At 28.6% G+C, this 21,790-nt stretch overlaps 1 protein-coding gene across 4 annotated transcripts in view; it reads right to left on the bottom strand.

Moving 5' to 3' along the window:
- The window catches only part of LOC107443766 (glutamate-gated chloride channel), a 174,253-nt gene extending 152,682 nt beyond the window's left edge, over positions 1-21,571 (bottom strand). For 2 of the 4 annotated variants that reach the window (XM_016057732.4, XM_016057734.4), the window contains exon 1: positions 21,432-21,571. The gene's annotated coding sequence lies outside the window, so the exon portion shown is untranslated. Of the gene's footprint in view, positions 1-10,542; positions 10,669-21,431 lie in introns of all 4 variants that reach the window. The other 2 variants (XM_016057733.4, XM_071187492.1) reach the window with 2 other exon arrangements.
- Between the last annotated feature and the right edge of the window lie 219 nt (positions 21,572-21,790).

The raw sequence follows: 21,790 nt of genomic DNA, 5'->3' as shown, positions 1-21,790 counted from the left end.
ATTTAACGCCTTAATTTACTTATACAACAAATCATACAACTAACGGCATCAAAATCCCAACAGCCTGTCGTTTATTTTATGTGTTGAATTAAGCACAAAATCTGTTTTATTAAACTTCAACTCCTTCTTCAAAAATTACGGCAAAAGACGGGAAAAAAATAAATTCTAAACTCAAAATGGTGGCTCTTATCTGCTCATTTCCCTCTGCAAAAATAAAAGAGAAAGTAATCAATATGCGTAATATAAAATAATAAAGTTATTGATTACCTAAGAAAAATTCGGTAGCAGGAGGCTTATTTTTTTATAGCTTCTGTTATTAACTTGTTTTTTCAACGCTGACATAAATTCTGAATCCCCCTAAAAACTCCCCCTCTTTTCACTGAAAGTATGAAAATTAATGACAATTTTTTGCTCGTTACAACAACAAAATTGGCTGTAAGAAACTGAAGGAAAAAGTGAATTCAACATTTCTTTTATGAAAATGAATTAATTGACCATCTTGCAGTTCAAAAACTATTTATCTAGGCTGGTGTTTTTAAACTTCGATTAATTTATTTTATAATACTTAAAACGTTTTATTATAATACTGCTCAATGAAAAATTAAAAATGTTAAATTTAACATGTGAGTCCACATTCAAGGATTTCTACCACTATAAGACAAAAACACGACACCACACGCCTGCATCAGTTAAAAAAACATGTAAAGTCAAATTTATTTTTTAATTATTTATTAATTGAATGAAAAAAAAGGAAACTCTGTCACAAATAAGGAAATGTATTACGATTGAAAATCATTGAGAATCACCTGGTTCATTTTTGATTTCGTAATATAAGTACAATGAACTAAGAAATAGCGGACAATCCGGAATAATTTTTAATCTAATGATCGGATCTCCACGTTCTAGGACTCAATCTTAATGGCTCGGGGGGGGGGTGACTTCAAATATGCTAATTAATTGGTGCAAATGATATTTTAAGTTACTAAATCAGACACAAAAACGTAGTTTCTCTGAATAAACATACGCGGATTCGTATTTCTGACTAACAAAATATATTATTAAATAAAATAATAAAAACTAATAAATATTTACTAAAATTTATTTTTTGCATGGAATTATCTTTAGATAAGTAAATTTCGTAATTGTGTGCAAAAAATTTTCAATTCGCTAAAAACTTATAGAGATATGGTGAAATGGGCGAAAAGTAAAATTAACATTATGAGGCTCAAACCTTGGATCACTCTCCTGATCAAACTATGGGGACCATATTTCCGAAATTGCCCCCCCCCAACGAATTTTTGGGGCTGAACAATCCGAAATCGTCAAAAAAAAAGATATGTTTATTCAGAGAAAGTACGTTTTTGTGTCTGATTTTGCAATTTAAATATTGCCTGTACTAAATAATTAGCATATTTGAGGTCACCCCCTTGAACCATTTAATTTGAATCCTAGAACGTGAGGATCCGACCATTAGATCGAAAGTTATTCCGGGCTGTCCAATTATTTTTTTTTGCGCACTGTACATTCTAATCTATATTTCTAATGTATATTTAGAAGGAATTAAATTAGATAAAATACGAGACTATAGAGCTAATAATTTTGAAATTATAATGATTTTGTATTCAAAAACTACTATCTTTTTTTCGCATCTGGCATAGCTATCTAAAAAGGTGAAGCATTGCTGTTACGTTATTTTTCACCATAAATACAGTGAAACTAAACATGAGTAAATAAGACAAATAATTTCAAAGTTTCAAGGGTTTTCTTTGTATAAGAAATACTATTTTTGAATAATAAACCCTTATAACCTCTGAACTATTTATCGTAGTAACTAGAGTTTTATCTAATTTAATTCAGTGTAAAAAGCATGTAGAGAAAATTTCTTACTTGTTACAACAAATAGAAAGCACTGTTGAATGGGTAATTTAGGGAAAGTAAAAAGTATAGTACTTTTCATGCATGAAAAAATACTACTTTTGATGCTTTTAAAAAATACTACTTCTGATGCTTTTATCATATTAATCCAGTTGATTCATGTTTAGTTTTATTCTGTTCAAAGTAAAATAAATTACATAGAAAACAATGCCCCACTTGTCCAGATAAAAAATACCAAATAAGCAAATAGATGCAAGTAAAAAATAGTATTTTTGTGTATAAAGCATGTGCAATATCAGAGTAAACAGCAAACTCCATGTAATGTCACATATAATTCTTTACAACCTCTATGAAATTCTATTTTCTGACAAAAACAACAATTTTTGAATTGTATGAATTTTTCATTCAAACAAATAACAATATTGGTGTAGCAGAAACAAATTAATTGCAATTATCGGATATATTTAATGTAGAGGATAGTTGTCTAAATCGTACTACTTTTTACACTTAAATTTTTGTCAGCCACAGACACATTTCAATTTTTTAACAATAAAATACAGTCATTTAGCAACTAATATTCTATTTTAGTATTAATATTTGTTCAGTAAGTACTTAAAATAAATTTTGTTCTCAAGTTATACGCTTTAAGAAGTTGGTTGCCTAATCCGTACCACCCTCAAAAATATTGATTATTTATGATTGAGGGAAATAGTGACCATGTGTGACCAAAACATGTGTAACTTGGTTTGGTTGATTTGATTGAAGACTTCAACATAAAAAAGCACTGAGACAGATCTTCCAAACAAATCTCACTACATTTCAATAATTTCTCGATTACTACTTGACAAACCAGAAAACTCCTCCCTTAGATGTTTTTCGTAATTTTTTCTTTCTTGGAATGATGGAAATAAATCTCATCATAACGATATTAGAAGTCATTAAATTGTCCGAAATAGTTTTATTTCTTTTCACGTATATAATCAGGTTTCCTGTTGTCAAAAAGTTAGTTTAAATAAAGATTGACGCATCAAAATAGTTAAATCATTTTATATATTGCTTTTAATTTGCAGTCTTTCTATAAGACTCACTCAGAGGAGAAATTTAGCAATAGGAGGAAGTTCAGAAATAGTTTTCTGCCACTTTTCAATGGATTAAGTGGTATTAATTTAAATTGATTGAAAATTGAGCTTTCAGCAGTTAATATGTATCTCCAAACCGTACCGGTACGATTTAATAGTGCACACGAAGTGCGATTTAGATAACTACGTAGCGTTTTAAACTAAGTGACAGTTAGCAATCAGAAAACCAAATTGTACAGAACCGAATAAATTGCTTAACAATTATATGATGTATTTAATAATCTATGCATTATTTTCTTGCACAAGATATTCAAAAACTACATTGAAAACTTGTAAAACCTCTTGACTTAAATAAATAATCAACGCAAGTACGTAGCAACTTGATTCTGTGATCTCTGTGCGAAAAAAGCTTCATAATTTATCCGCTAGAGCGTTCTCGATACGCTGCTTCTTCAGAAATCGTGTAGCTCCAATTGGGAGAGGTACTATTTAGAGAACTATCAACGTAAAATAAAAATAAACTATTATATTCCAAGGATATCATGAATTACAGTCAGACCTCATGAAATTGAACCATCAGTGGACCCAGCGATAAGTTCACCATATGCAATGGTTCACCTTACTCAAAATCTTTGGAAATATATTCAATAAATTGTTGGAAATATTGATTACAATTGTACATAATTTGCCTTATTAACTAAGTATGGTGAATCCCACTTAAATGAAGATAATTATTTCCTATAACGAAGTGTTTAATCGAGACCTTAAATAACATTCAAAATATTTTCATTCTAACGTTGCAGCTTATCTCCCTTTACCGAATTTTTTAGACCTTTATCATTTCAATTTTCGTCATTCTTGGAATTGTTGATGTGTTAATATTTTTATTTCTGTCACTTTAGAAGAAAATGACATTCAAATGATGAAACTTTCGTTACTCTTCTCACAACTCTTAATACTACAGAGCTGCAATTTTGTAGCATTAAGAATTCGACTCACTCTTCAGTATGCCCCCCCTTTTTTTTTAACAACTCGTATTAGTCATTATCCTGAAATTACTCATTTTAAAAATTTCTTTATCACATTATTATAAACGTATTAAATCACATTAGTTAAAAAAACAGTTCGAACACAATCCCTAAAAACGTTCGCAACTACCGTGTGTTCAATTTATACCTTGTTTCATTAGATCGCTGGATTAAATTGTAGAAGTATTTTAATCTTTCAAACTAGGGACTTACATTTTAATATCCTCTCAGCTAAAACCAAAATCTTACATCAATTCACGGCTTGCATTAATAATACCGCGAAAACACCATCTTTTTAAAAAGTTAGATTTCAAAACTATCCTGTCATGATTTTTCAATTACTTGAAACATTATGTTTGATTTCACACTGCTTCTAAGAATTTTTCATCCTTAACAAAACTGAGAATAAAATATTAAAAAAACACTATGCTTCAATCTTAGAAATAGTTACTAAGATTGGATATTCACTTATTTAAAAAAAAGTAGCATTCAAAATAAGTTATTTTTAATTAAAAATTTAGTTTCTTTTATCAACATTCTATTTGTTTTATAATTAAATATTTAAATAATTAAAGAGCATTAACATTAATTGGAATAAAAATTAGCATCGGGTAATAATTTTTGTTTAAAAAATCTCCTATGATTTTTTTTTAAAGTTACTATTACACTGTAAAAACTCATTTACAAAAATAAAATCAAATGTGAATTCAAAATTATCGAAATTTATTGATTTGGCATATGTAATAAGATCATACTGTAGTTAAATATCACTAAGAGTAATTAAATCAGCTAATCAATTTTTAAAAGAAAACATCTCAATTGTCTTAATTTACATACTGAAAATTAAGACGTATATTTGTCTTATATCTAAAAAATTATACAGCTTTCATAAGAAATAGAATAACAATTTAGTATCAATATCCATTGTATTGAAATATGTAGGGATATCTTCAGCTTAGCACAGTTATAGCACATCCGAAATATAGAAAAAAAATATAGTAAAAAATCCTTTCTAAGAACAATTCCAAAAATTTAAACCAATTGATTTAACCTATATCACTGCATTGAATGACGTTATAAGATCTTACAGTAATTAAATACCACAAGGAGCAGTTAAATCGTCAAACTTTTATCGAAAAGAATATGTTCATTAAATTAAAAGAGCGGTGATTACTAAAGAAACGCGTTTAAAAAAAACTAACGAATCTACGTTTTTCCTTTAATTCATTGCTTAGTAATTGTATTGATTGCCAAAGTTAACGACTGTCATTTTATTCTAACTTCAGTACATTTAATTTAAATTTGTATGTCGCTTTAAATCCCATAAGTTACTAAACACAAGTAAAGTTAAGCACATTGAATTCCCCCAAGTTTCTTTGGATCATTAGTGAATAAAGTGAGTATTCAGAAATGAAGAGTAATTAAAGATCTTGGTTTTGTTATTTAAAGAACAAACGCAAAAGGTATTTCTTTTTGTTAAATTAGTCCCATGACGCAGGATTTATCTTTTTAAGAATGAAACAAAAAAGAACGGATGATGACAAATTTGGAATAAAGCCTGTCTTGATATTTAAGACTAACTAATAAAAAATAAATTCTTCCTAGTTTATTTTTAAAAAGAATTGAGTAAGTGCTTAAAAAATGGCCCGAAATTCATGCCCTTTTGAATTTTGTGGTACTTAAAAAATATAATGTCGCCAACAAAAAAATGGAAAAACTTACAGTTAAAGAAACGGTTTAAAAAATGAACACACAAAATGGCTACACAAAGGAATGTTTTTATTGTTGATCAATATTTTTTAGTATTGGTGGGTCATTCCCTGGTCATCAAATTCCCTGTTTTGATTATCAGAACAGACTACATCGGTCAAACGATAAAGAAAAAGTTCGCAACCATCCTATTTAAAAAATATATTAAGGTTTGTGTTTAGAAGTTCCCAACGTCCAAAAAAAATGGAAAAACTTACAGTTAATGAAACGGTTTAGAAAATTAACACACAAAATGGATACACAAATGAATGTTTTTATTGCTGATCAATATTTTTTAGCATTGGTGAGTCATTCCCTTGTCCTCAAATTCCCTGTTTTGATTGCCAGAACTGACTACCAAGGTCAACAGATAAAGAAATAGTTCGCAACCATCCTATTTATAAAAAAAATATTAAGGTTTGTGCCTAGAAGTTCGTAACGTCCAACATTTTGAATGAAAAAATTTATCGTAGATGTGAAAACAACAGAACAACTGGTTGATATGAAATTTTAAAAGTGTCGTACATTTAAAATTTGATTTCTCAAGAACTCTTTGAAAGATTTCAATCAGATTTTGTATACTGTCATTTAAAATTAAATTCATTAAAATGATGTAGCATTTTTATACCTTTCAATTCTAAACTTTATCGACTATTTTTAAACAAAAATAATAAAAAATAACTAATTAATAAAAACTAATTTTAGCGTTAGATTATCTTTGGTTAAACAAATTTTATATTTGGGGACAAAAAATTTTCGATTCGATTAAAATATACTAGAGATAGGATGAAATACGTAAAAAGATCAATATTAACACTAAGGGGACCTAGCAACTTTCAACCCCTCTCCTGACCAAACTATTGGGACAAGATTTTCCAGATTACAACTACCATCCATTATTTTGGGAGTTAAAAATCCAAATCCATTGAAAGAAAAAAATATGATTATTCAGAGAAAGAGCGGTTTTGTGTCTGATTTCGTTATTTAAAGTATCATCTGTTCTAATTAATTAGCATTTTTAATGTTAGGTACTCAAAACCATTAAGATTGAGTTCCAGTACTCATTAACCCTATTGTTAAATTAAAAATTCTTTCCTGTGTTCATTTTTTTTGCACACGATATGCATTAAATATTTTCAAAAGCATATTTTTTGTCTACGTTTTTTATTCACTTTTATTAAATTTTTTATGCACCATTCAAATAAAACTTAGATATTACAATTTCAGTAGGTACACATACTTAAAAAATTAGGCAATCATTGTTTATATTTTCTGAAATTTTAAGAAAATTGTTAACAATGTCTAACTTCCCCCTAATTGCCCTATTTTTTACAATTTTTCCTAACAATTAAAAATTGTTTTGAATTGTAGGAACTGCCCTCAGCAATAATTTCAAGAGTCATATTTTTAAACCTTCATTTTCATTTCTCGGCAAATTTTCAACGGATTCTGCTCGAATTTTAAAAGTTTTCATTTAAATTACATTCAATTATATATATATATATATATGTCCCACACAATCTAGTCACTTTAATGTGAATGTAACCTCCATCTAGTTCCGACGTCAACGCGAAATGACCACTCACTGAAAGTAGGTTGCAGCTGATTGCAATAGAGCGTATATAAAAAGGGTATCCGAGGGTGGAAAGGTGTAAAAGGTATCCGGAAAACATTGGAATTGTTGTCTTAATGCAAAAATATAGAGATTTATCCGACGTCCAAGAGGGCATGTTCATTACCTTTCGGACCAAGGTTGGAAGCATTTCCGAAATGAATAATTTTTCTTAACTGTTTGCATGCCGCCGTGATAAAAGTATACCATGACAAAATGGCACTTTTCAAAATAAGCTACTTGGTAAATGTAGTGAACCTCGGGCCATAGATGACAAAGGTGAACAACGGCTGCTTTCGGGTGGATAGACATGCTATCGTTGAGCAACTGACCACCCACCGAAATCTCGAAACCAAGAGGCTTCCAATAATGCCTTTTCAGTGACGGTTTAGGGTACTTTGCAGCGTATAAGCCTCAGCAGCAGACATGAGGTTACTGCAAATGCACCAATGCTTATTGCCGTAGTCCAGCTTCGTCGCCGAAGGCAGGAATTTACACTCCAATACCGCAACGGGATGCACACTGAGTGGCAACAGGTTACTTTTTCCGAACAATCACGTTTTATGCTCCATCGGGCAGACGGATGTTTGCATAAAACGACATAAAACGATTGAAACCTAACATCCTGAAACATTTGCCGAAAAATCCAAGCTTGAGGAGGGAGCATTATGATCTCAGAAATGTTTACGTGGCATTTTCTGGGTGCACTCATCATTGTGGAAAACATAATGAATAAGCACAAGTACGCATCTGACCTTTCGGAACATGTCCACCTCTACATGCTAAATGTTTTTTCCTCTGGATGATGACATATACCAGCAGGAAAATCCGATGTGTCAACTTTTGCTTCTAGCAAATAGTTTTAGGAATATGGTAAAATACACTATAGTTATTAATATAAGGGGATGCTTCAACTTGATTCCACTCCTAACAAAACTATTGAAACCATTTCTTCCAGATTGCATTCCCCTCCCTCATATGATAGACTTCAAATATACTTATACGTCAGCTATTCAAAAAAGAATTTTTTTCTGTGTCCGATTTTACAACTTAAAACATCGTCAATACTAATTAATTATACATAAGACTTCAACCTAGTATGTTAATTCCGGAACATTAGATAAAAAGTTATTTTAGGCATTTTTTACAACTGCGCTATACTTAGCAAAAATTTGCAAAATATTTTTATTCCAAACACCGATATTGACAAGATATTGTTTTACTAGGAATTGCTCAGAAAATATAAAAGTTGTTATGATTTAAAGTTCGATTTTGAGTTTTACGACTAAATTTCCATTCATATCTTCAATAAAGTGACACTTACTTGCCAATTACTTGTCAAGGGACGATTACTCGAAGTCACAGTCTGATTGTTGCTATTTTAAATTCATATTTCAAAATGTTAAACCCATATTCATTAAAATTTATTATACTTTATAATAAACTAATGAATTCAAATAGTTAATATTTCTTTGCGTAGCTTTTAAAAAATAGTTCTACGTAAACAAAATTATTCCATAATATGAAAATTTAGAAAAAATTTATTATTTTTTCAAAGAAAATTCTCAAAATCCCTTTAAAAAATTGGAGTATTATTTTTTTCTCAACCCTCTTTATAGTTTAAATCTATTTCTTAAAATAATTTTGTACAGGCTTTTAAAAATGTAATAACTGAAATAAAGAAAAATTATTATTGCAATGTCTACACAAAATCTTTAAACTTAGTGCTGAAAATTTTATTCGCAAATAAATTGTATATTTTTCAAACACTCAATGGTAAGTATTAAAAATGAATGCTTTATGATTTTCATCTCAAAATGTTGAAATAATAGCATGTGCTGCTAGAATATAAAATTCTCGCTTCTCTTTTTCTGTTAAAGTAATATATCCACCCAGTTATGAATATTTTTCTATAAAAATTTATATTGGCTTAAATAATTCCATTCGCTTCCTTTAAATAAATCTTTTTGAAGCTCCAGTTACTTTAGGGATACGATTGTGTTTTATTTTTTGATAAATTTCATGACTATTAAAAAACACGTTTTGAAATATTTAAATAAGGACATATTTAACTAGTCTTTGCCATAAAAACGCTATAAAAATTGGACTTCAGTATTTTCTTTTTTCAACTCAGGCATTATCGAAGCTGTTTTTAAGCTCTAACTACTGAAGAAACTAGTCTATAAATTTATCATTTCCAGTTCCGTTGTAAGTAAAATGCAAAATTTAAAATTTTCAACACCAATCGCGTAGTTTTTAGCACTTTTGAGATTTTCGTTGGTTACTGTTTAAGCAGCATGATGTTATCACAGAACTAATAAATTCTTGATGTAATCGTGAAGAAAATAAAACGAATAAAAAGTGAAATTGTTGAAAAACTGTTCTCTGTTCGCATGAAAAGAAAATCCTAAATTATGAGAGTACGTGGAAGCATAAGAAGTATTTTCTTTTTTAAAAGAAAAATTCTTTTAAGGAAATAATAAATCAGGCTGCATCTAAGCTTTTTTTTATTTCTTTTTTACTTCATTGCGCTTCTCGATGCTTCATCCATTTTTTTTTCTTATTCCAAAAACGAAAAAGTAGGGATTATAAAGATATATAGCTTTTAATAGAAACTTATACTTTAAAGTATTGGTTGTATTCCTTTCATCAAATACCCTTTTGAGAATTAAAATTTATTAGTTTTTTTTAATTAAAGTTCAAGATTTTTTTGAGATTACTGCTTTTGCGAGAGAGGATTTTTTTCCTTTTTCCTTTAATAAGATTAAATCTTTCATAGTCTGTGCTGGTCATGAAGCTCATATTTTTATCTTTAGTGATTTCTTTTGAATGAAACGAATAATTAAATTTTAAATTAAGTAATTATTGCCTAAATAAATAACAGCAGATTTTGTCATAAATTAATTTAGATTGCATTTTTCCCCATGAGAGAGGTTTACTATAAATATGATTTAAGAATGATGTAATTTAATACGTAATTATAGAATTACCGTAAAGAAAAAGTCAACTTAATATTCACAATTCCCTACATTTAATTACGTCCAAAAATGATCGAAATTTAAATCATTAAAAAATCTAATTTATTAATCGTCATATCAATGTCATATCAAGATGTTTTTAATATACGTTATTAAAAGCGTAACTGAATAAAACTAATCTAAGATGACCTTGTCATGATAATAGCATGGAAATTATTTACCTGATTCTTTGCAGTAGTTCCACCCCTTTTAGATAATATCTTCGACATTGAATCATCAATGAATAGCTTTGCAATCTTTTTTTTATTTTTTTACTCAAAATATATTTGAATAGACTTTTGCTGATTCTAAAAGAAATATTTGAGTAAGATAAAGTTTAAATGATTGTTCTTATTTTGCATACACTTTAAAAATTATGCCAAGTATTTAAATTCATCAGATTTTTCACTGTATCAATTGTTTTGTTATAAAAAAAATAGCTTCAGGATGCTTTTCGATACTTAGAATTTGAAGTTCATAGAAAGAAAAAGAACTTTTATAAGATAATATATTGCTAAAATTTCTGTTAAACATTTTATTTTCTAATTAAAAAGCATTGCTTTTTTATTTCCCAAGCAGTAATTATAAAATATCAAAAAATCACAGAAATCTTATAAAATAGTTAGTACATAAATTTTCAGAAAATGCTTTTCCGTATAAAATTACGAAAATTCATAATATAAGCTAATTCATGTAGCAAAAATACAGTTTATTTTCTATAATAAAATCCTTAAAAATCTTCAATTTCCATTCAATTAACTGAAATAAACACCGCTTCATAGAAGATCATCATTTTTTGTTTAAAAATACATTGAATACAAAAACTAGCTTTTATTTTTTGAAATTTCAAAATATAGCCAATTATTATTTTTGGCAGAATTATTTTAGAAGATTAATTGAAATAATCTTAAAGATTAGATACGAAGTTCAAGAAGCGTCATCTGAATTTTAACCAAAAGAAAAATAGTTATATCATTAAAATTTAATTCGTAAGCTCATTTTAACACATCATTAACTCTTCGACAAAAAATAAATAAGCGCCAAAAAAGGAAAGTTAAAAAATAAATATGTGTAATAAAATACTTCCTGTTTATATCCCAAACGAGATTTCATTACTAATTCACCTACCACCCAAGGTAGATTTATTAGTAATTTAGCAAAGAACATCACAATGAAAAAGGTAACTTAAAGAGAAGTATTATTTCTGTTTTCTCAGTAACATTGGCTCAGCGTTGAAATATAATGCAAGCACCTTGAAGCAAAGTTTCTGATACCATAATGAGATGCTTAGTTAAATTCTCGTTCAGTTTGAACCGCAACATCGTATAATCAATTTCAAGAGAAATTAATTCGCAAGAAAAATTAATTCAAGCCTAATAAAAAGAAAAACAAAAGTGTTACTCTATAAATGTCTTATACGATCAGTACTTACATGCGCATGTGAGACCTGGACAATGACCCGTGGAGATAAAAATATGATAGCTAGATTTAAGAGAAAAATACCACGAAGCATTTTTGGTGGAATAAGTAAAAACGGTACCCGGTTTAGAAGATCAAACACGGAACTTTACAAAGCATATAAAGAACCTGATGTCATTAAATTTATCAAAATTCAAAGGATTAAACGGGCAGGCCACATTATAAGAATGGAGTATAGCTGGACAACCAAAAAAGTTTTCAGTGCCAGGCCAACAGGTACAGGAAAAAGAGGACTGCCAAACCTAAGGTTTTTAGACTGCCCTGAAAAGGACTTACAAGTTTTAAAGATAATAAACCGGAGAACCTTGGCTAAGGGAAGAATGTCTTGGCATAGACTTGTTGAGAGGGCCAAGGCTCATCCTGGGCTGTTGTGCCAGTGGAAGAAGAAGAATATTTTTCAACTTAGCATGATATTACGGTTCGACGCGTTTCAAAATTTCTAACAGTGTATGTTAATTAAGAACCAAAGCAAACTTCTCAAACCAAAAAAAAAAAAAAGAATTCGGAAAAAATATTAAATTAGAGTACCCGTTGACTGAGTGATAGCACATCGCACTCTTGCGTCACTGGTTCGGGGATCAAACCAGGAACCATCAGGGTTTCCTCAGTCTTTCATTCCTTCAGTGGGTTGACAAAATGAGTATCAATCATACTTTGGGACTAAACACTGGGTATTCCGTGTTTAATTTTATTTTATAACCGTCGTTGAACAGCCGACCCAATTTTGTGGATTTACGACTACTAATGTTCAACTCCGTAGTCTTGTAATTTAAAACCCAATCCAGAAGACAAGGAAACTCCTGGATCGAGTATTGGGAAAAATTTGCCTTCGTGGAGGCCTTTTTGATGGAGCCAACCCGCATTTGCGTTACATGGAGAGGAAGACCACGAGAACCTCCCACGGTTAACCTGACGGCAAGGGGACTCTAACCCATGATCCGCCTACCACTGAGGATATTTCACGTCAGTGCTGTGGTCAGTGCAAGCCGGATGCGGATTTCGTATCGACAGGATTCGAACCCGGTTCGCCTCATTGGAAGTCGAACACTCGCGCCACTGAGTATGGTAGTTTAAATAGGGTTAATGTGAATCGTTTTATAAAATGAACTATATGAGATTGTAAATTTATTTTGTTAAAGTGAAATTGCATGTATTGAATATAATCCAATGCTTTCAAAACCCTTCTAGTTTTTTGTCATCATCATTTAACTGTGATTAAGAATCAAAAAAATTCTCCTTAAACCAAAAAGTGAATTTGGTATAATATATCAATTTTGAGTATTTTAGCAACTGCGCACAGTGTTAAAATTTTCATTTTAAAATTATAGTAAAATAACTAGCAGCTGTCTGTCCATCCGATTAACCATAAAAATTACGGTAAAGACCATTTTTTCGCTTTATGGTTCTGAAAACATTTACAAAAAGTAAAGTTATAAAACCATGAATACAAAACTATACAGTTTTTTAACCATTTACAACTAGCAATTTTCATAAAAGTAAAAAATAATTAATTATTAACTAGACATGGGAGTTCGGCATTCTGTAAGGTAATAGGCATTGGAGAGTGCTGGACACTAGAAATTCTTCATGTGTTGAAGGGAATGGAGGAAATATTGTGGTGTCAACACTAGGACTCGAACTCCAGTTCTGCCGGTGATGAGATTGACAGATAAGCCCGCTCGTCTATGATATGTACTCTGTTGCAAAGAATTAAGTAGCTTCATTAGGTGGTTCTAGTTGGTGAGATAAGATTCTGGTTGTTTAACCGTATTAGGTGAAAGCAGTTAATAAACAGTAATACTCANTGATTACCATTTTATTTATGGTTATTTGACTGTTTTGATTAAATATGGTAAAATAACCATTCATTAAATTGTTATTCAACCATTTTTTCCGAGAAATTTCTAACAGTGCACAAGGCAGAGGGTTAACACGAAGGGAAAAAAAACTAAGGGAGTTGCAAAAATTTATTCTAAGATAAAAAAATTAAAGTATGTATTTTGCGTACCATATGATGCTTTTAAAATTTCTCTATTTTTTTATTATCATTGTTAAGCTTTGATTAGACGAAATAAAATCGCGAACATTTCTGCACTCTTTTAATAACTCAATAAACTTTCCGATATATCAACATATATAGTAAGAAAACAGCATTCAAAAACAGTAAGCTTCAATGTCAAACATATAAAATAACTGCTCCAAAGAACACAAAAGAGCGTTATCAAAGACCAGAAGTATTACCGACATAGAAACATGGGGTGTAGTGGTATAATGAACTACGCCGTTGTTTTAAGTATTTACTCTAAGAGTACTTGAAACACTTCATTTAAGATCTCATTCTAAGCGAATTCTTTAGAAAAATTCGCATTTCGAAGTGTCTAAGCGTGTCTTTTGAAGCACGGAACTGTTTAAGAACCCTAAAAGACTTTAGACACGCTATATTTCGCTTTTTTTTTCTTTTTTTTAATAAAAGAGTCGTGAAGAGACTGCATTAAAACTGAAATCACACAAGATGCTTATTTCTTCCATTCAACACAGCATATATAGTTCTCTGGAAACAAAACAAAACACTTCTTTCTTCAGCACATTCGTAAATTAAAAAACATAAACTGCTAAGTTTTCATAACACGTTTGTCCTAATGACGATTAAATCTGTCATAAATATTCCTGAGTCCTAAATAAATTTTATATTTCATATTTTAGAAAGGCTGTATTTAAAAGGAAATTACATATAAAGCTTATTTTCCGTCAATTCAACACAGCTTATATTCTTCTTTCAAAACAGTACAAGTCTTTCTTCATCATATTTGTAAATTAAAAACATAAAATGTTAAGTTTTCATAACAAGTTTGTTTTAATGACGATTAAATCTGTCATAAATATTCCTGAGTCCAAAATAAATTTAATCTTTCATATTTTGGAAAGGCTGTATTTAAAAGGAAATTACATATAAAGCTTATTTTCTTCGTCAATTCAATACGGCTTATATACTTCTTTCGAAACAATACAAGTCTCTCTTCATCATATTTGTATATTAAAAACATAAAATGCTAAGTTTTCATAACACGTTTGTTCTAATGACGATTAAATATGTCATAAATATCGATAGGTTTTATAACGACATTAAATATGTAAAACATATACATGAACTCTTAATTAATTTGATAATTATATTTAAGTTGCCTTCCTAAAAAATATTTTAATTATAGGTAATTTTATAATTATAAGTAATTTACTAATTATAATTAATTTGCCTTTCTAAAAAATATATTATGAAATACATTTTTTTAAGATAAAAGTATGTATTTAAAATGAAATTACGTAAGAAGTTTATTTTTTGCAATTCATCACAATATTGTTCCAAAACAACCCTTTCCTCATCACGTATGTGAAATAAAAAGTAAATTAAATTATAAGTTTCGTTCTTAACTAAGACTATTAAATTTGTTATGAATATACATGTTTTTTTAAATAAGCTTAATTTTAAAGATTTCAGAAAAGCAAAATAGTGGGAAATTAATTTTAAAAAAAAATATGCAGTATTTTCCTCAACATTACAGAAAACGAAATAAAAATATTATTTGAAAACAAGAGTGTAATTGAAAAGTAATATGACTTTTTTTCGTTCACATTTTTTTCATTGCTGTTTTATTATTTACCCTAAGAAAAAAAGTGTGACCAAATCTACCTGAATATGGTAAAATTAATATGCTTCTCACTCTATAGAAACACCAAAAAGCTTGGTAATTTTTACCCAGGTGCTTTGGTAATGATTTTGGTAAAATTAACAATAAAATATGGTTTTATAATACGCGATAAAGTTTGGTAAATGTAGTAAAATTTAGTAATCTTATTATGACGGAAAATACCGAATGGATGTTTTAAATACCATATATTGTGGTTTTATTAACCAGAATTGCGCTTTTTTTTTCCTTTTACCAGAAATGTCAGTACCTCATAGTACGGTAACTTTACCAAAATTCTTTTTCTCTGTGTAGCATAAAATATTATTTTATTTTATGGTGTCTCAGATTTTCTAAAAAAATTAAACTAAAAGCAGTTCAAAATGCAATTATTAAATGTTGTTTATCACCATTTTTGTTCACATTCTACACATAGAATGGTTATAAAGCGTTTAATATTCCATTCCTTTCTCTTTATCATGTTCAGCAAGTAGATTTTAAACATCAATTTTATTTGTTGAAGAAATTCTCTATGTTTCAGAAGAAAAAAAAAAACTTACGTTAAGTTAAAATAGTAAAATGTATCTGGGTTTGTCAAAAATATTTAAATACTATATATGCTGAAAGACTGACAAGCTTGTTTTAGTCTTTGGATAAAAGCCACTTTATATTTTTAATAGATAATTTTTAATAGCTAACTTTAATTCTAAACGAAATCACATATAAAATATTATTTCTTGAATAAAACGCATATTTTCCTTGAAAGGTTGTTGCTATCCAAAAACGTACCAAGAAAAATAAAAATGGGCGATTATATTTAAAATTCGATTTTCTTTTTATGTCTCCTTTTTTTCTTTCTTTTATTATTGTTCAGATACACAAATATTTTGCTATCATGATGACTGGGGGCCGGGATAGCACTGGGCTGGTAGGGCACTGGGCCCATGTCCAAGAGGTCATGGGTTCGATCCCCGCCGGCCGAAAACTCCCCGTGTAGTAAATGGTGACTGATGCACGTTAACTCTGTCGAGTCGCAAAGTCCTCCATGTTCCCATAAAACATCATTACCTCTGGGGGTACTGAACCAGGAGTTTCCTTGTCTTCCGGATTGGTTCAAAATTACAAGGCTACGGAGTTGAACATTAGTTGTCCTAAACCTGAAATTGGGTCGGCTGTTCAGCGACAGATATAAAATATTATGATGACCGAAAAGTTAGATTGACTCTTTAGAAAAAGAAAAAGCGCAAGTGCAATAGTACTAAAATCAGACAACTCATCTTAGAGTTTAGTAATTATTTACGAGTTACTTAAACATTTCTTTGGATTAGTTTTTCTTATCACATTTCTAAAATTTAATAGCTATACTAGTATTCATTAATTTCTGTGAGCTTCGGTTTTTTTTTTCTTTTTTTAATTTTTAAGTTTTCACCTAAAGCATGCAAGATAAAATACTTCATTTTAGTATGCACGTAGTTGTTACTTGTAAAACTGATTTAATTTATATCTCAATCAAATATTGATCGTAAGAAAAGGGTAAAAGTAACTTTTTGACAACATTTTAAACAAATGGAAGCTTTAAGAGCAAAATTGTGATTAATGTATCATGTGATTCAAGATATATATAATGGTAGATTAATTTTTAGACAATTTCATCACAAATAAAAGTATTTTAAAATAAAAACCTTTATCAGATGGGTTAGTTAATTGCATAACATTGGATATGAATTTGTCGCCGAAATAACCTACGAAATACACTGAATGTGAGGAGTTAGGGATCACATCCAATAGATTTTTCTGAAGAAAACAACAATTCTTCCAGCAATTAAAACAAAATTTCTGGTAAGTATGTTAAGTCATTACACTGTATTTTATAGAAAAATTTAGAAACCAATTTGTCTTTCAGAATAATGAACGTTAAAAGAGATAGTTATTAATTGAATCGTATGCGGAACATAGCATTAAATTTTAAAACAATTAAAACTAAACAACTCTTAAAATAAGACTACCTGTCTTTTTAAAAAACAATTTTTTTAGAGTAAACTAGTTTTAGTACTATTCCCGTTTCTTTTATTTCAAGCAGACAATTTTTTAACGTTTCGTAGCTTAGTTTGAGAAAAATTTTGCATCAAACTATCTTCGAAAATTAGTTAAAATAATTGACTTAAAGAATATTTAGAAATAATTACTTAAGTGATATATTTTTTGTTCAAAAAAATACTGTTTTCCTTGTCTACTTTTATTATGATAAAAAGCACTTTTTCCTTGAAAATAAAAATTATTATATGAAAGAAATGTTCCTTCTATCAATAAAATTTTTATATATCATAGTTTTTAAAAACATCGTTTTTATAGGGTGTCAGAAAAAAAAATCAAATTCGTTACAAGATTTTGTAATAGTTAGTAACTGAATAAAATGTCTCAGTGATTTTTTTCATGATACTCTAAAAAATAATTAATTCATTACTTCTAAAAAATCATTACACTTTTTTTGCATAAACAGGGGAAAAACTAATTAACTTTGAAAATAAAAACAACATATATTCCTTATTTTAATTATCTCTAGAGATAATTAGAAACTTAGAGTAAATATAAATACAAGAACTTCTCTAATAATCTTTTAACAACATGATGTTGTAAAAAATCTCCAAAATATTTATTTCCAAAGCTATGAAATTATTAGAAAAATAATAAATTAAGGAACATTTATAATAAGCTACTAAAATTTTTTAGATATAATATAATTTCAAATATAAGACTTTTCATTAAATCATTTTACTCACTATAATACTTGATATTTACGATTAGCACATAAAAAGTGAAAAAAAAATATTTTAAAAATTGCAAGTTTCTTTTTTTAAACCCAGTGATAATCAGGGATTTTTAACTAAGCAATTTTACTACAACAATGACGTTTCCGTCAGTAGCAATAAACTAGTGAAGCAAACATTTATTTTTTTAGTTACAACTAATCATCAGAAAATTACTAAAATTTTAATGTAATGTTAATCATAAGGTTATAATCTAATAATGCCTCTGGGACCGCCAACCATTTTTACTAATTGAAAAAGATAATATTTCATGTCAACAAAGTAACTTTGCTACTACATGGCAACTCTGCTACTACATTTTTACCAATTTATGTATAATGAACCATTATTATAAATGATTTGAAAAATTTTGAAATAAATTATTACAAAAGGTTAGAAAGTATTTCTTGGGCTCTATATACTAGCCTTGATTAAATAAATTTTTTAAAAAATTGAATTTTTTTTTCAATTTCTGAAATTAAATTTAAAAACCAAAATATATCAATTTAAATTATAGCTTTTTCCTACATATTTTAGCGATTCTTTGATAAGAAACGTTTTTTAAGTGTATAAAAATAGAAAAAAAAACTAGTTTTATAAAACGAAAAACAAGAAACCTAACATGACCATTTTGTTGCGACTGCACAAACTTAAGTTCAATGTCCTACTGTTACTAGTTATATGTACTATATAAGCACTACTTTTACAAAATAGTTATGATTTAAAAAAGTTTAGATGATATTAAATTCTTCTTAAGTTTTAAGGCATTAGGTTATCTTTAACAATAAATTGATGGGGGAAATTATCTTTGCATATGTTATGCTATTTTATGTATAAGAAAATGAAATTTTGCAGCAAAAATATTTAAACAGTGCTTTGAAGTATTTAGGAAGTGATTTTAGGAATAGATAAATAAGTTTTAAGTGCTTACTTTACATATTTTATAGTAAAATAATTATACTGTTTCAATCATTGCATTTGAACCCTAGACCATTTTTTCTAAACATGTTTAGACTAGCAAAAAAACTGATCTAATGTTGTCAACTGTTTATGCAAGTTGTATTCAAATGAAGCTTTATTGTTCCCTTTTGAAAAGAAAAAAACATTTGGAAACTACTTAAAAAAATATTTTTGATATTACCTTGGCTCAGTTAACCAATTGGACCTTTTTGATGAAAATGTTAATTTTTTAGGGTTTGCGGTAGTACATGGTGATTAATATTACAGCCACTTTTTGAAACGTGCCCTATTATATTTCAAATAAATGAATATGGATTCCATTATTATTTCAATAGAATATCTGATTCTGAAGAATTTTATTTTTGTAGTTTAAAAACAGCTTTATATTATTGTTATTTTAAATATTTGTATAGTATCAAAAAGAAAAAAAAATTAAGTGGAAAAAAATATAATTCAATAATTTAAGTAAGATAAAATTCTAATTCATTAAATAGAAATACGTCACCTTCTTTGTTATGTATTGCGCGGTTGTGACGAAAACGAAAACAGTGAACCAGAGAGAGATGAAATTCATCTGGTTCACAAACAAAGCTGGTACTTGGTTTAAAAAGGAAAAATTTTAAAATGTGTTAAAACATACACAATCTTCGAAGTTTGAGCCTCTAAAATATTAATAATAACTTCAACATCTGAATAAATAAATATTTCTCGGAATTATAAATTGGTTTTTTTTCAAAAAAAGCTTTAATGAACTGCTTTTTAAATGGTTTGAATCCATTAACCAGAAATAAACATTACTTTAAACATATTTTGACCAGAAATAAGCATTACTTTAACATCTAAATAGTTTAATATTTCTTTGCATTATTATTTTTTTTTCTTAAAAGTCCTGAACAGTTTTCAAATCAACTAAATTAACACTGGATTGCCCAAGGAAGTCATTTTGACTGCTTTTAAATTTCAATTAGAAAAACAATTATGGCAAAATTTCTTAGAATTTTGCGACTTTTTGTACAACATATAATTTTTTTATTGCTAATCTTTACTAATAACTTGTTTCATAACTGTAAATAATATCAAAAATATTAAAAATTAATTTTAAACAAATTTCTTTATACATTAGTTATTCTTTCACAATGCAGTCATTTTGACTGCTTTTGGGCAATATAGGTATTTCAGTCTTTCTAGTGTTAATGGATTAAAACAAATTTTATCCTAACTTCTTTTCACGGTCTCTCACTTTAAGCCAAGTTTTAAACAATTAGACATTCACGGTGGTTAAATTCACTTACAAAAGTAGAGATAATGTGTTAAAGAAATTGGCCCCAACTTCTTTTCAAGATCTCTCACTTCAGACAGAGCTTAAACCAGGCTCACTCAAAAAAGGTAAAAAATATTGTGTCATTCAAATAGTTAGTAACATTCGGAATCATTAAATTATGATTTAATAAGTAAATATATTCCTAGATTAAACATTAATTATCGCTGAGGAATAAAATGCCACAATTTAAAAATGGCTGACGCTGTGGCAAAAGTATCAGAAATCAATTTTAATTCATTAAAAATTGTATCTTCAAACTCTTTGTCGGTATACTCTTTTTCTGCAGATTATAAGAAATAAACCTTGTATAAAATGTTGTTGACATAGAATGTACTGCAGAATAAGTGACGAACTGATGAAAACCCTATACGTTCGAACCTTCAATGTACTGCGCGTTCACATGGGCTAACTGTAATCGTTCCGTTTTAGCCTGTAGGTAGGTAATGTAACTAATATACTTGTTTGAATTTTCCAGGTAGTACTTAGATTCAGCAATAAAACCATAAGTAACACAGTTTTGTATGCAGACAAATTAAATAATTTCTAAATCCTTCCAATTATAAAAAAAATTCAATACTGTTCCGATCTCATGAAGAAATAATGAAAACTGTAAACAAATATAGAAAAGTTCTCTAATATNGCCAATACTAGAGTGAATAATAACAATATCTTTTAAAAAAATTGTGCATGAATGTCAAAACTGATTATTCAATTAGAACTTGTTAGAGTCATTGTTAAATTATATGCTCTGTATATAATATTTAATAAAAACGATGTAATAAAGAAACGTAATGAACCTTGAAGTTAATAAAAAAACTCACCTTTCCAAATATGATTTCTCTATATGAAGAGGGCGTACCACCAAAATCTAAATAAATCAAACCATCCCATGTCAAAGAAGCACATTGCCTTCGTTCTTAACTGATTGAATCTGCGAAATCATATCAACATCTCGTAGTTGGTCAGTCTTATGTGACGTCACTTTGATGTCACGTCTGCCAAACTGCATTCACCCTCTTAGAAGATTAAATAAAGAACGCAAAGAGGTGCATCTCATATTTCATGAGGTCATGACGGCGAGTAAGAAAAAATACTTTTTTCCTCCACCTTGTAAAAATCACTATGATGATGGATCAAAAAACACGAGTCTCAGAATGAATCGCGTATTCGTAGAATTCTC

The sequence above is a fragment of the Parasteatoda tepidariorum genome, chromosome X1, assembly GCF_043381705.1.
Source record: "Parasteatoda tepidariorum isolate YZ-2023 chromosome X1, CAS_Ptep_4.0, whole genome shotgun sequence".
In the NCBI taxonomy this organism is placed as follows: Eukaryota; Metazoa; Arthropoda; class Arachnida; order Araneae; family Theridiidae; genus Parasteatoda; species Parasteatoda tepidariorum.
This window is presented reverse-complemented; position numbering and strand designations above follow the sequence as displayed.